This window comes from Tenrec ecaudatus, chromosome 10, assembly GCF_050624435.1.
Source record: "Tenrec ecaudatus isolate mTenEca1 chromosome 10, mTenEca1.hap1, whole genome shotgun sequence".
Classification (NCBI taxonomy): Eukaryota; Metazoa; Chordata; class Mammalia; order Afrosoricida; family Tenrecidae; genus Tenrec; species Tenrec ecaudatus.
In genome coordinates this window covers 11,763,210-11,778,716 of record NC_134539.1, presented here as the reverse complement: position 1 = coordinate 11,778,716, position 15,507 = coordinate 11,763,210, and positions in this window count along the sequence as shown.

The window sequence follows — 15,507 nt, the reverse complement described above, 5'->3', positions numbered from 1 at the left end:
TTGCCAGTCATGACTGCTGATCTCTGTTCTTTGACATGCCAATGCTGCACACCAAATTGCTGTATCTGTCTATGCGCTATACTAATCTCTCTGAATGCCTCTTTTGCTCTTTTATAAGAGCACTATTATTATTGGATTTGAAATCAATTTGAAGAGTTCTGATGGATCTGTGGGTGTTTCACTGATAATCTGAAGGTAAGTAATTCAAATCTGCCAGCTGCTTTATGGGAGAAAGCTGGCGCTATCTGCTCCCATAACGATTTATAGCCTCAGAAATCCTATGTAGCGTTACTGTGAGTCAGAGTCAACTTGATGGCAGTGCAGTGTTTTAGTAAGTTCACTGTGACTTCATGTATGCTTATAGCACCTTAAAATGCCTTTTACAAAGAAGGTCCTATACCCCAGTGTTATTGTTGCCCTTCATAACAACGTGGTTGATTTAGATTCATAACAATTTTAGGTACAACAAAATCAAGCACTGCCTGGAGCTGCACCATCCTACCATTGCTCTGTTTGAGCTCATGGTTTTATGGCTGTATCAGTCCATCCCATTGGTATAATCCCCCCTGGGGGGGACCAACCTCCACAATCAAATGAGTCATAAGGGGCATTTGTGTAACTGAATAGGCGTGCAAGCAAGGGCATACATCGTCCATGGAGACTAGAACCAGAGAGCAGGGAGGAGCTAATGTATTCTTTGCTAGGCTAGGCTTACCTAGTCTTGGGCTAGCAAGTCCCAGTAAGAGCATACATAAGAGGAAGGGGATGTACTAGAGACATACAGAGATATAGGAAGGGGCGGTGCTAGGGGCATACATGTAACAGGAAGACACATACATAGCAAGCTGAGATGCGCAAGTTCTAGAGTTTTGATGGTGCCTTAACCTTGGCAGTTCCTGAGCTGGCTTGACCTTAGTTGTCCGGGAGGACACTTCCAGGAAAATCTATGATCCTTATCAGAAGGGACTGGGCTGTATTTAGGGAAGTGCACGGACAATAGGGTCTGATGGCTGTTGGGTGCCCTAAAGAGCAGCCATGTGCTGAATAGAAACATCTTTAAATAGTCTATTATAGGGGGAGACTATGGGGATGATTTTTAGTGAAGCGACTATGACGGGGATTCCTCTCCAACTTATGAATATAGTTCAATCATCTCAAGCAGAATTGAACAATTGCTACCCCAATCAGTTTCCAAACCTTCTTTTACTTCCTGGACTCCTTGACATCATCTCTCTTTTATTTCCCTGACCCCCTCCCCCACCCCACCACAGTACTCCTTACCCCACCCAAACTTTTATTCACTTGCCGTTCCTATAAGTTCATCAATCATGAGTTTCATGTACCGAAAAACATGTAACACAAAGGAATCTCAGCTTTACCAAGCCTAGTTTCATTTTCCAGAGACTTAATGTGCATGAGCGTAAACCTCACCATACTTGCTTCCAAAGAGCATTCTGGCTGTTCTTCTTGCGAATTAGATTCCTTCTGGTCGTCCATGATCTATTCCATATTTTTTGTATGAACATCACATCCAAATACACCACTTCATATTTGGTCTTCCTTAATCATTGTCCAAATTCCATATGTGTAAGAGGCAATAGAAAGTATCATGAGTTTGGTGAAAAGTACTTTAGTCCCCAAGATAATATCTTTGCTTTTTGCACTTTAAAGAGACATTTTGTTGCAGATTGACCCAGTCCATAGGTTCTTTGATTTCATGTCTGTGAAAATATGGGTGCTGACTCTGAATCAAAGTAAAATGAAATTCTTGACAGCTTCTATATGTTTTGCATTTATTTGTCTAATGGTTTGTATTTTTGTTTTCTTTATGTTGAAGTATAATCCACACTGGAGATTGTATTCTTTAAATTTGGCCAGGAAGTTATTTTTAGTTTGTTTTTGTTTTATTTATTTGTTTGGCTAAGACGTTATTTTAAGACATCTTCATTTTTAGTGTGTAAGTCTGTATTATTGGCATACCACAGGTTGTTAGGGAGTCCTCGTCCAATAACAGTGCCATGTTTTTCTTGATCTAGTCCGGTTACTTGGATCATTTGCTCATCATACAGATAGAAAAAGTATGGTGAGAGGACACAACTTTAATACAGAACTGATGTTAAACCACACAGTTGTTCTACTCAACCAACCCCTTCTTGGTCTGTAGACAGGTTCTTCAGAAGCACAATTCAGTGTTCTGAAGTCTCCATTTTTTGGCCATGCTGCTCATCATTTGTTATGATCCAGTCAACTGCCTTACCATAGTCAACAAAATACAGGAAAATGCCTTTCTGGTTCTCTGCTTTTGCCCAAGATACATGACAACATGTATATGAGTCATGAGATTCCTCATTCCACATACGCTTCTAGAATCCAGCTTAAATTTCTGGCAGTAACTTTGTCAATGTACTGCTGCAATCACTTAAAAATTATATCTACCATACTTCTGTTTTCATGAGATAGTAATGATATTGTGTGATAATAGGTGCATGTTGAATCATCTTCCTTTGGAAAATAAGCATACCTGGATCTCTTCCAGTTAGTTGAATTCTTTCTTTCGTCTATTGACTTTCTTGAATCTTCAGCGTTTTGCCCTTAGACTGCTTCAATGTTGTAACTCACAGCTTGAAATCTTGTTCAGTTCTTTCAACATGAGAGTTGCCCGTGAATTTCTGCCTTTCAAGCTTTGTAACTCCAGCATTTACCCATTTCGTGACGATATTTTGGCTTCTGTTCAATTATGTTACTTCATCATTTCTTCCTATTTCTTTTGCTACTCTCTGTTTAAGAGTAAATTTCAGAGTATTTCCTCTGATATCCATTTTGGTATTTCAAACCCTATCTTTTTAATGACCCTTTGCTTTATTCACGTATGATATCCTCTCACAACTTCTGTGGTCTTTGATCATTAATGTTTAATACATCAAGTATCTTCTTGAGATGGTCTCTAAATTCTGGATGGATATTTTCAATGTCATACTTTGGCTCTCATGCACTTATTTTAATTTTTTATTATTGTTGTTTTTATTGACAAAATTAACATACCATACACTTCAATAGTTTTAATTTTTCTTCTGCTTCAACTATAACTTACCTGTAAGCGATTAATGGTCTGCTTCTTAGTTGACCCATAACCTTGAGTTTCTCCATTGTTTGTTTCTACACTCATGAACTCACTCCCTTGAGTCGATGATGATTCATAATAACCCTTTTTGGAGGGGCATAATTTCCCCTGTGGGTTTCTGATACAAATTCTGTATAGTGGATTTAATTTCTGTGTATCCTATCTGGAAAAGTCTATATATATATTCATTGTTTGTGTTATTTGAGAAAAATATACTTATAATAAATAAGCATTGTTCTAGTAAAATTCTGCCATTATTTTCCTGTGTTATTTCTATCATCTAAACCATGTTTTTCTATGGATCTTTCTTCCTTTTCTTTTACTTTTGCATTACAATTTTTAGTAATCACCGATGCATCTTTTTTGCATATTTGATCAATTTAAGACAGCACAATTTGGTAAATATCTTCAATTTTTTAAATCATTGAAATTAGCATATGGGGATGAATTTTAATAAAAGTCATATTAATTTTTCTTTCCTGGAGGCAGATGGATAGCATCCTATCACAGGTTTGTGTTTCAAAGTGGATCTGGAAATGCTTTGCCAATCCTCATTAATTTGTCGTCCATGGTACATTAGGTGGTTAGTTTACCTAATTCAAAATGGCCAATACCAGTCTGTTTTATCTCAGTAGTACCTTGGAAATCAACTTTCAATCAATCCATATAATTTTTTTAAACTTTTAGATCATTTTATTGGGGGCTCATGCAAGTCTTTTCACAATCCATACATGCATCACTTGTGTACAACATATTTGTACATTTGTCACCCTCATCAATCTCAAAACATTTGCTCTCCACATAGACCCTAGCAACAACTCCTCATTTTTACCCTTCCCTCCCCACAATCCCCTCCGTCATGAACCCTTGATAATTTATAAATTATTATTTTGTCATATCTTACACTGTCTGACATCTCCCTTCAACCACTTTTCTGTTATCCATTCCCCAGAGAGGAGATTATATGTTGATTACTGTCATTGGTTTCCCCTTTCCACCCCACCCTCCCTCTCCCTCCTGGAATCACCACTCTCACCACTGATCCTGAAGGGATCATCCATCCTGGATTCCTTGTGTTTCCAATTCCTATCTGTACCCATGTACATCCTCTGGTCTAGCCAAATTTGTAAGGTAGAATTGGGATCATTATAGTGGGGAGGGGAGGAAGCATTTAGGAACTAGAGGAAAGTTGTAGGTTTCATCGTTGTTATACTTAACTCTGACTGGTTCATCTTCTCCCTCCGACCCTTCCATAAGGGGATGTCCAGTTGCCTACAGATGGGCTTTGGGTCCACACCCCGAACTCCCCCTTTCACAATGATATGATTTTTTTGTTATTTGATGCCTGATACCTCCTCCCTTCGACACCTCGTGATCACAGAGGCTGGTGTGCTTCTTCCATGTGGGCTTTGTTGCTTCAGAGCTAGATGGATGCTTGTTTGCCTTCAAGCCTTTAAGACCCCAGACACTACATCTTTTTATAGCCAGGCACCATCAGCTTTGTGCACCACATTTGCTTATGCACCTACTTTGTCTCCAGCAATTGTGTCCGGAAGGTGAGCAACATGGAATGCCAGTTTAATAGAACAGAGTATTCTTGAACTGAGGGAGTATGTGAGTAGAAGCCCAATGTCCATCTGCTACCTTAATACCAAACCTATAAATATATGCACATAGATCTATTTCCCCATCCTCATATATAAATATATTTACATATGTATGTGCTTTTATTTAGACCTCTATAAATGCCCTTTGCCTCCTAGCTCTTTCCTCTATTTCTTTATAATTTCCTCTGTCCCACTATCATGCTCAGCCTTTATTTGGGTTTCAGAAATTCTTCTCAGTTACATTACCTTTAATCACGCCCTACCAGGCCTGCTACAACTTCCTCACCACCGATTTGGATCACTTGTTGTTCCCTTGTGCCTGGGTTTGTTAACACCACTTCCTTTCCCCCTACCCCACCCTCTCCCATGTCCCCCATAACTGTAAGTCCCATTGTATTCTCCTCTAGATTGTTCATACAGCATATCTAATTTAGACAGACCTGCAGAGATAATAACATGCACAAAAACAAGACAGAGCAAAACCAAGTAACACAAGAAAACAAAACAACAAAAAACCAATGAAAAAAAAAAACCCACCACAACAACAAAAAACACAACTACACCACCAACAAAAAAGCTTGTAGTTACTTCAAGGACTGTTGTTGGCTTTTAGGAGTGTTTTCTGCTTGAGTCTGATGGGGTGCCAAGCCATGGCCCCAAAGTCTGTTTTTGGTATTCCATTGGTACTTCGTTGCTCTGTTCCACTGGCTGTTCTGTTGCCCACCCTTAGTGTTTTGCCTCTGGTGTGGTGGGACCAGATCCCCCACTGTGTCTCCATGTTGTACCCTGTAGGGCTATGGGTCAGTGAGGGATGTTGTGTCTCATAGTGTGGCCAGCCATATGTTCTTCTCTGTGCAAATCATAACATTTTATAACTTCTAATTTTCCTTCATTCAAAGTTTTACATTTTATTTTCTGATTATTAAAGGATTTTAAGCTATTTCTTCTTCTGTGAGTCATGCTTTCTCCGTAAATAAAGATCTGAAAATTTTATTCCCTCGACATCACTAGGTTTACTCTGTCCAGAAGAGGCCATTCTTCCAGAGTAAGATTTTGAAAGCCTTCCAATCAGAAGGACTAATTTTCCCACACCATATCAGGCAATATTCTACTACTATTCAGAAGTTTTTTGGTCACCAGTTTGTTTCAGAAGGAGATCACGAGGGCCTTTTTCCTTGTCTGTCTTAGTCTGGGAGCTCTTGAACACATACCAGCATGAATTGGACTGCCATGCTTATATTTGAAAGACTGATGCTTCCAGTATCAGAGCAACCCCGAAGCTACTACAGCACAACTAATCGACATGTGAATGGTGGTTTGCACAGACACTCAGAGCTGAAACTTCACCATATCATTTTGGGAGACACCATTACACACACATTGGATTAATTCACTTTTTGGTGTCTATATTCTTGCTCTCTTTCTCCTGGTTATTTCTACATTAACATTAAAATATACTTATAGTGCCTCTACCCTTGTCACTTTCTATGTATCATCATACAGTAACATTCCCCTTCATCATCTGTATTATCAACAATTATGTGTAAGCCCTAAAGTAGAGGTGGTGATCTAGGTAATTGACCTTAAGTGTCTTGGATTCACCCAAAAGTAATCTTACAAGCCAAAATAATTCTGCTTTCATTATGTATTTGTATTCTGACAGAAGTAGAAAATAAATGAGTCAGGCAATTTTTAACCTCAAATGGTAAGAAAACAAAAGAATACATTTGGTTAAGTGCACAGAGAATAATTAAGGTGTGGACAATTTCAGATATGGTGGTTAAAGAGGCATCTGAGAAAATTCCACTTTAAAAGGCTCACATGATAAGAAACCATGAGTCCCAAGAAGTTCATTTTGATCACGGATTTAGAAATAAAAGTAATATGTATAAAATGCGTGGAGCAATAGCAAATCTAGTTTGAAAGCAAACAAGAACATCTTCAAATCTGTTGACCCAAGATAATATGTTCATGATGCCACTGCTAATGGAACTGGAAGGCATATGGCATAAGCCATTGGGCATTGGTTGTGAATTGGATAAATAGCTTTGACTTGGCCTTGTTAAGTTTGAGAGAGCTATTCGACATCCAAGTGGAAATATCAAATGGGAACAATGATACCTGAAGCTCACGCTCAGGGAAAAGGTCAGAAGGTGAGATGGTAAGCTAAGAGTTGTTGATGAACACACACTATCTGGGAGACGATATACAAATAAAAAGTTGTATGGGCTCAAGAAAATTAGTAGGAAGTCTCTAACAGAGAGAAAAAAGAGAAAGGAACCATAAAAGGAGACTTTGAAGAAATGTGGAGTAGGAATGGAGTAAGGATGGGGTAATTTCAGCAATCAGATAGTTGTAATGGTGGATAAGGGAAAAGATGAACCATCAAAACATGGTAGAATTGATGTATGACTGTCTTTTAGAAAGTGTGTGCTGTTTGAAAGGGACAGTTAAAATTTCCAATAGAATTGGTGATCAAGGAGTCCAGTGCTTGAAATGAACATTTGACAGGTGATTCAGAAATTAGTTATGATGAAATGTACAATGTGTGTGTAAGTCTGGGTACTTTAGAGAAACAAATCCACAGAAACTCATGTATAAGAGAGAGTTTTATATAAAGGTCAAGTGCACATGAAGAAAACATCCCAACCCAGTGCTGCCCAAGCCCACAAGTCCAACATTAACCCATATGTCCAACACCAATCCACAAAGTCCTCCTCCATCTCACAGAACAGATGCAATAATATTCACTGCAGGAGGAGAGCTGAGTCAGTGAATGTGTAATCATATCAGCACTGGCAGGGTCTCCACATGGCTGCTCCAGCACCCAGGGCTGCATCAGGCTTAGTCCATACAACTTCTCCTTGGGGATGTCCTGCAGGAAGTGAGCCTTGCAAGATGAAACATGAAACTGGCTAAGGCAGCTGCACCCTGGTCTGAGCATCACAAAGCAAGCGACCCAAGAACTAGAAAGGCAAAGCTCACCGAGCCATTTATCCCTCTGCCCTTCAATTAACCCCACATGCGTTCATTGGCCAAGGTGGTGCAATAAACTTTAACTCAATGTGACATGGGTTAAACAGTTTTCTGAGAATGCAGAAGTCAAGTAACTGAAAGGCAAGCTCTGATAGTTTATTTCTCTCTACAGAGGACTATAGTAAAGCAGGTATTTCTTTCTTTATTTTCCACTACTTTTATTAGGGGCTGTTACATCTCTTATCAAAATCCATACATTCATCCAGTGTGCCAAGCACATATGCACATATGCCGTCATCATCATTTTCAAAGCATTCTCTTCCCACTTGAGCTCCTGATATCAGCTACCCATTTCTTCCCCCTTCCTCCCCCCACTCTCCTTCATGAACCCTTGATAAGTTATAGATTATTTCTATATCTTACATCATTCTCCGTCACCCCTCACCCAATTTTCCATTATTCACCATCCAGGGAGGGGTTTCTAGATTGATCCTTGTGATTGATTCCCCCTCTTTTCCCCACCATACCCTAATCCTCCTGGTATCTCTACTCTCCTTGTTGGCCCTGAGGGGTTTATCTATCCTGGATTCCCTGTGGTGCAGGCTCTTATCTGTAGCAGTATGCATGCTCTGGTCTAATCTGATTTGTAAGGTGGAATTGAGCTCATGATAGTGGGGTAAAATTGTTGTTATTGTTTTGTTGGTTTGACTTCCTTGTTGTTTTATTTGGCTGCCTGGGTTTTGTACTTATTAATGTGTCTGCATGTCCATCTGGGTAAACTAGGTTGGATAAATAATTCAGAGATGAAAAGAATGGGAGCAATGGTTCTGGGGGTGGGGTACAGGAGAAGGGGAGGTGGGAGAAAGGAAGAGAGTGGAAGAAACAACCCGGGGACAAGGGAACAACATGTGACTTGTAATCAATGGAATGAAGGGTATACGATGCCTAGTGGGCTGAATCAATTCAAGGGCAATGTAGCAGCGAGGAGTTACTTAACAAGAGTGAAGGTCAAAGATGATGGTGGGACAAGAGGAAAGTAAAAGGAAATAGATGAAAGAACCAGGAGGCAAAGGGCATTTATAGAGGTCTAAATACAGGCATGTATATATGTAAATATATCTATAATGAGAGGGGAATAGAACTATGTACTCATATCTATATGTTAAAAATTAAGGTTACATATGGACATTGGGCCTAAACTCAAGTATTCCCTTAACACAAAAATACTTTGCTCTAACAATCCGGGATTCTCTGATGCTCACATTCCTGACTCGATCACTGAAGACAAAATGGGTGCATAAGTAAATGTGGTGAAGAAAGCTGATGGAGCCTGCCTATCAAAGGTATAGTGTCTGGGGTCTGAAAGGCTTGAAGATAAACAAGCAGCCATGTAGCTGAGAAGCAACAAAGCCCACATGGAAGAAGCACACCAGCCTGCGTGATCATGAGGTGTTGATTGGATCGGGTATCAGGCATCTAGGACTGACTCAGAAAAAAACCATACCCGAGGTGAATGGGTGGGCGTGGGGGGCATGGAGTGGAGACCCAATGCCCATATGTAGACAGTAAGACATCCCCTCACAGAGGGGTCTCAGGGAAGAGATTAGCCAGTCAGGGTGCAGTATAGCACGGATGAAACACACATTTCATCTAGTTCTTTGGTGCTTCGTTCACCCCATTATAGCAGGTATTTCTAATACTGAGGCTCAATGAAGGACCGGTTAGTAGATGACAGAAATAAAGAATACTAAAAGTAATATATTAAGATAATATGAGGGGGATAAGAGCTAGAATTCTTTTTTTTTTCCAAGTTTTTATTTATTTATTTATTTATTTATTTTAACAATTTATTGGGGCTCATACAATTCTTTTCACAGTTCATACATATACATACATCAATTGTATAAAGCACATCTGTAAAGTCTTTGCCCTAATCATTTTTTTCTCTTTTCTTCTTTTACATTTTATTAGGGACTCATACAACTCTTACCACAATCCATACATATACATACATCAATTGTATAAAGCACATCCATACATTCCCTGCCCCAATCATTCTCAAGGCATTTGCTCTCCACTTAAGCCCCTTGCATCAGGTCCTCTTTTTTTCCCCCCCCTCCCTCCCCATTCCCCCCTCCCTCATATGCCCTTGGTAATTTATACATCGTTGTTTTGTCATATCTTGCCCTATCCGGAGTCTCCCTTCCCCCCTTCTCTGCTGTCCCTCTCCCAGGGAAGAGGTCACATGTGGATCCTTGTAATCAGTTCCCCCTTTCCAACCCACTCACCCTCCACTCTCCCAGCATCGTCCCTCACACCCTTGGTCCTGAAGGTATCATCCACCCTGGATTCCCTGTACCTCCAACCCTCATATGTACCAGTGTACAGCCTCTGTCCTATCCAGCCCTGCAAGGTAGAATTCGGATCATGGTAGTTGGGGGGAGGAAGCATCCAGGATCTGGGGGAAAGCTGTGTTCTTCATCAATACTACCTCACACCATAATTAACCCATCTCCTCTCCTAAACGCCTCTATGAGGGGATCTCCATTGGCCGACACTTGGGCCTTGGGTCTCCACTCTGCACTTCCCCCTTCATTTAATATGATATATATATATACATATATATACATACATATATACATATACACATATATACACATACATACACACACTTATATCTTTTTTTTTTGCATGATGCCTTATAACTGGTCCCTTGGGCACCTCGTGATCGCACTGGCCGGTGTGCTTCTTCCATGTGGGCTTATTTGCTTCTGAGCTAGATGGGCGCTTGTTCACCTTCAAGCCTTTAAGACCCCAGACACTATCTCTTTTGATAGCCGGGCACCATCAGCTTTCTTCACCACATTTGCTTACGCACCCATTTGTCTTTAGCGATCCTATCATGGAGGTGTGCAGTCAATGATATGATTTTTTTGTTCTTTGATGCCTGGTAACTGATCCCTTTGGGACCACTCGATCACACAGGCTGGTGTGTTCTTCCATGTGGACTTTGTTGCTTCTGAGCTAGATGGCCGCTTGTTTATCTTCAAGCCTTTAAGACCCCAGTCACTATCTCTTTTGATAGCCGGGCACCATCAGCTTTCTTCACCACATTTACTTGTTCACACACTTTGGCTCAAGCCGTTATGTTGGGAGAGTGAGCATCATAGAGTTCCAATTTAATAAAAGAAGGTATTCATGCATTGAGGGAGTGTTTGAGTAGAGGCCCAAGGTCCTTCCGCCACCTTAATACTTGACCTATAAATATAGACACATAGATCTATTTCCCCATCCTCCTATATATATTTGCATGTACATGTCTTTGTCTAGACCTCCATGAATGCCCTTTGACTCCTAGCTCTTTCCTCCATCTCCCTTGACTTTCCTCCTGCCCTACTATCATGAAGAGCTAGAATTCTTGAAGGAAGAATAGTCTCACACAGCAATAAGCAGCAATAAACAGCAAATAGGGTATATACATACACTGCATATAATTTCCCTCTTCCTCATATACATACCATATATATAGCATATACATATATATATAGCAGTTGTTACCCTCCTATCATCTGATCATATTATTTTTACCATTCCTTGTTGTAATCATTTACTAACTTGACTTCCATTTACCTCTATCATATACATACCCCAAGTCTTATGGTACGTCCTGAGCCAGCTTGTAGGGTTGTGAAGTTTGTACACTAGACAAATGGCCAAAGTGAATTGAGGCTTAGGGAACATAGATTGATGGGGCAGGGAAAACATAACATTAAGAGGGTAATGAGAAGTTACATTTCAGGAGAGTCAGGCAAAAAATCTGAAAGAAATATCATAAGGCTGGATTGAGAATATGTGGGTTTCTTTGATAATACAGATTAAACTCATGCTCTCTATGTAAGGTCTTAGGGATTGAGTATAAGAGAAAGCATGGTCAAATATTTCATCAACTCACTCCTAATATGATGGCTTTCTATGGAGTCCTGGTGGTGTAGTGGTTTTACAATGGACTGTGATCCACATGGTTGGCAGATCAAAGCTACCAGAAACTCCTGGGGAGAAAGACTGGACTTTCTACTCCCATGAACTGTTACAGTGTTGGAAATCCACAGGGATTCACTATGAGTTAGCATTGATTTGATGGCAGTGGTACGATGGCTCACACACCTTCTGTTTGAGGCCTTATGCAAACCATGGGCCAGCTGTCTCACACACACACACACACACACACACACACACACACCACATCCCCATCTAGGGTACATCTGATCATGGAATGCCTGTGTTTAACATCCTTTAATTATCTTCCTTTGTATTAAAACCTAATACATGCACATGGTTAAAACAATTATAATTGGCTGCAAACCTAATTCTGCAGCTTTATGTCCTACCATGCTCTCCTTCATACTTTATAATTCAACTATATTGACCTTTCATTTCCTGGAAAACACAATACTCTTTCTGATTTAGGAATCTTGCTTGTTCCATTCCTTCAAAATTGGTGCATTTACCCTCTCCTTCCTAGCTGACTCCTGGACAGGGTTATATCTCCTGTCTTATATTTCTCAACACCTCGCTGTCTTTTACAGGACACAGTGCTCATCACTCTGAATATACTGGGACTGTTCATGAATATATCAATGAAAGCAGACACAGTGTGCATTTACTGTGTAGCAAATGATGTGTTAAATACTTTAAAACCATAATCTCATTTGAACTCATTGAAATACTTTAAGGTGTTCTATTAACACCGTGATTCATAGCTCAATAGTGTGTGGTTTTTAATCCCACATTCTCTGTGGGAGAGTGATGTAGCAGTCTGCTCTCAGGCTTTGGAAACCCTATGGGGAAGACTTGCTCTGTCCTATGAGTCGCAATGAGTCATAATCAATTCAACGGCAGTCAGTTGGTGTTTATTTATAATGCATTAATGGATCAAAATTGAGAAATGTATGCAGCAAACATTTATCTTTTCACTGTGCTTATTCTGTCTGTATGCTGAACTAATTATGTAAGATGCTAAACTATATTAATATGAACACAGCATCAGGTTTGGAGCAAGGCTGATTAACACAGTTGGTTGTCAAAAAAAAGTTATCTTGAAGCACTTATTGATGAAAATCTGAGACTTACAGGCTTCATCATTGATTACACGTGAATCTGAAGAAAACAAGAAAATCATCTCGACTGGATTGATAAAGATTCATCCAGATAAATGGTGAAGAAACTGTAGTTGTCAATGGTTCCATTCTACTTTTACCAATAATCAGTTGTCATGGAATTTATAGTCAAAAATTAAAGGATCTATGGTACTGCACCTCTTTTTATTCTTTTTAGCACTATTTATTTGTGCTCTTTATTTTTGTCTTATGTTACATCTTATTTTTTTTTCTTTTAAAAAAAATCTTTTTATTGGGGGCTCGCACAACTCTTGTGACAATCCATCCATCCATCCATCTATGTGTCAAGCACATGTGTACATTTGATGCCTTCATCATTCTCAAAACATTTGCTCTCTACTAGAGCCCTTGATATCAGCTCCTCATTTTCCCCTCCCTCCCTGTCCCCCCATTGACCTCTTTAAAATGTTAAAAACAAGGATGCCCACTTGGATGACTAAGGCTCTCCTAACATAAGCCATGGTCTCTTCAGTTGCTTCAAACACATGCCAAAGTTAAACAATGAAAACAGAAGATGGAAAAAGAATTAATATTTCAAATTTTGGTTCTGGGGAAGAAGCATATTGAATGTACTGAGAACTGTAAGAACATTGGAAAAACTTTTTAGAAGAAATCGAAGGCTCATTTAAATCAAGAATGGTGAAACTACCGCTTACTGACTTTGATGAGGCTGTCATAACAAAGCCGTTGCTGGAAAAGAACATTGTGTTTGAGGAAGTGAAGGAAACCCCACTGAAGACAGATTGACAGAATGGCTACAGCCATAGACTCACACAAGCTTCTGAGAAATTATGAAGATGGGGCAGGCTGGACAACATCCCGTGAAATTCTGCATCCGATCACCAGGAGATAGACGTGAATGGACTGCAACTAACGAAAAGACAGTGCCTTGAGGTGTGTACTGTAGCAATCTCTCCATTTTCAGGTAACTAAATGGGGATGTACTACCTTGCTCAAGATAACATCACTTGTAACTAGTGAGCATCATATTTAAACCCGGAGCATTTAGCTTTCGATCGCTCTCTCAAATCCCTAAACACACATGTCCATTAACAGCAAACAGCACAACATACATACTGTGACTGAATTGTTTTTGTTAATCCAATTTTTCTGTTATGTTTATTTATTTGGCTAATTAATAATTTTTGAAATATATATATACAAATATCATGGATGTATGGTTGTTGTACCTTTCTCTTCTCAAGCCACCTCAGCTTAGAAATGTAATCACCATTTCCGGAGCAGTCTGTCCACCCAAGAAAATCCATAATTACAATGAAGGGTGAAGCTATAATGTGAGGTGGGTACTACACCAGCATGAAACGTAAAGCAAAATTCTGTAGGCATATTACTCTATGTTCACCATCACGACTACCAGCAGTCAAGGAGTAGCAAGGGAAGTAACTTATAAGGAGTAAGACATGAGCACCTCATACGAGTTGGAAACTTGCAAATACCTTGACTGTTTTACCTTAATAAATACAACATTGCGGTAGGTGCCATTACAACCCACTTCTTGCAGGTTTGGATAGCAAGTCTTATAGACCCAAAACACACAGCTTGTAGCTGGCAGAGCCAGGGCTGAAATGCAAAGCTTTTGACTTCAAATGTCATGCTTATGTTTACCATGACATGCACACTTCTACAGAAGATGTGAGTGCCGGGCGGTTTAGTGAACAGATGGGAAAAGGTAGGTTTCGCTGGAGACATTGGGAGTGTAGAGAAATTATAAACACCTGAAGGTGAATGGTAACAGGGACATTTTTTTTTTCAGTATAAAGAGTGAAAATCTGGAAGCTGGCTGGGAATCTGTTCCCTGCAGAGCTTAAAGGAAATCTAAATTCAACTGACATTTTCATTTGCTCTCTTGTGGAGTTATGTTTTATGTATATATTCTTTCTCGGCAAGAAGTACTTGGTCTAATTAAGGGCAGAGGTCATTCATTCTTTTGTGCATCCTATCTTGTAGCTCCTTGATTTACACTCTTGCTTCAGAAGGTTAAAGAAATCAGTTCATGCCATGTCAAAGACATAGAAGCCATGAGACAAGATGAATACCAGATACTTAGACATCATTGGCCTTCAAATCATGGCAAAACTCAAGGAATAATATGGTTAGAAGCCTTCATAAATACTCGAGTCACATCCTTCCAATCACAGTCTAACTGGTTAAGGGTGTGTTGATCCTGCTGTGTTATTATCTAGTGTTTTTTTAATACAGTCTTAAATGTCTCATTAATTAATTTTGTTCAAGAAAGTCCTACGGCCTGTTCTTAGTTTGCATGCACTTGCCCCTCATGTAATGCATTGTGTTTTCCTCACTGCATCTGACATGCATTTCCTCTTCCATGTGTCTGAGCACAGAAGCTTGGTAAGTAAGGACTGTTGAGATAATTTCAAAGTAGCTATATCTTTTTTATGGAATAAATAGTGAGAGAAACGAGGTGTTAGGAACAAGCAGGCACACATCGTGCTTGTGGCTGAGCTGAAATGTTCAAATTGTTTTCATTGACGTATCTAAATGGGCCTTATTTTAGTTACTTTCCATTACCCTAAATTTTCAAAGGGTGAAGCTGATTTCCCAGCACAATGCATGTTAAGAGGTCTGCGCATGTCCATTAATCATA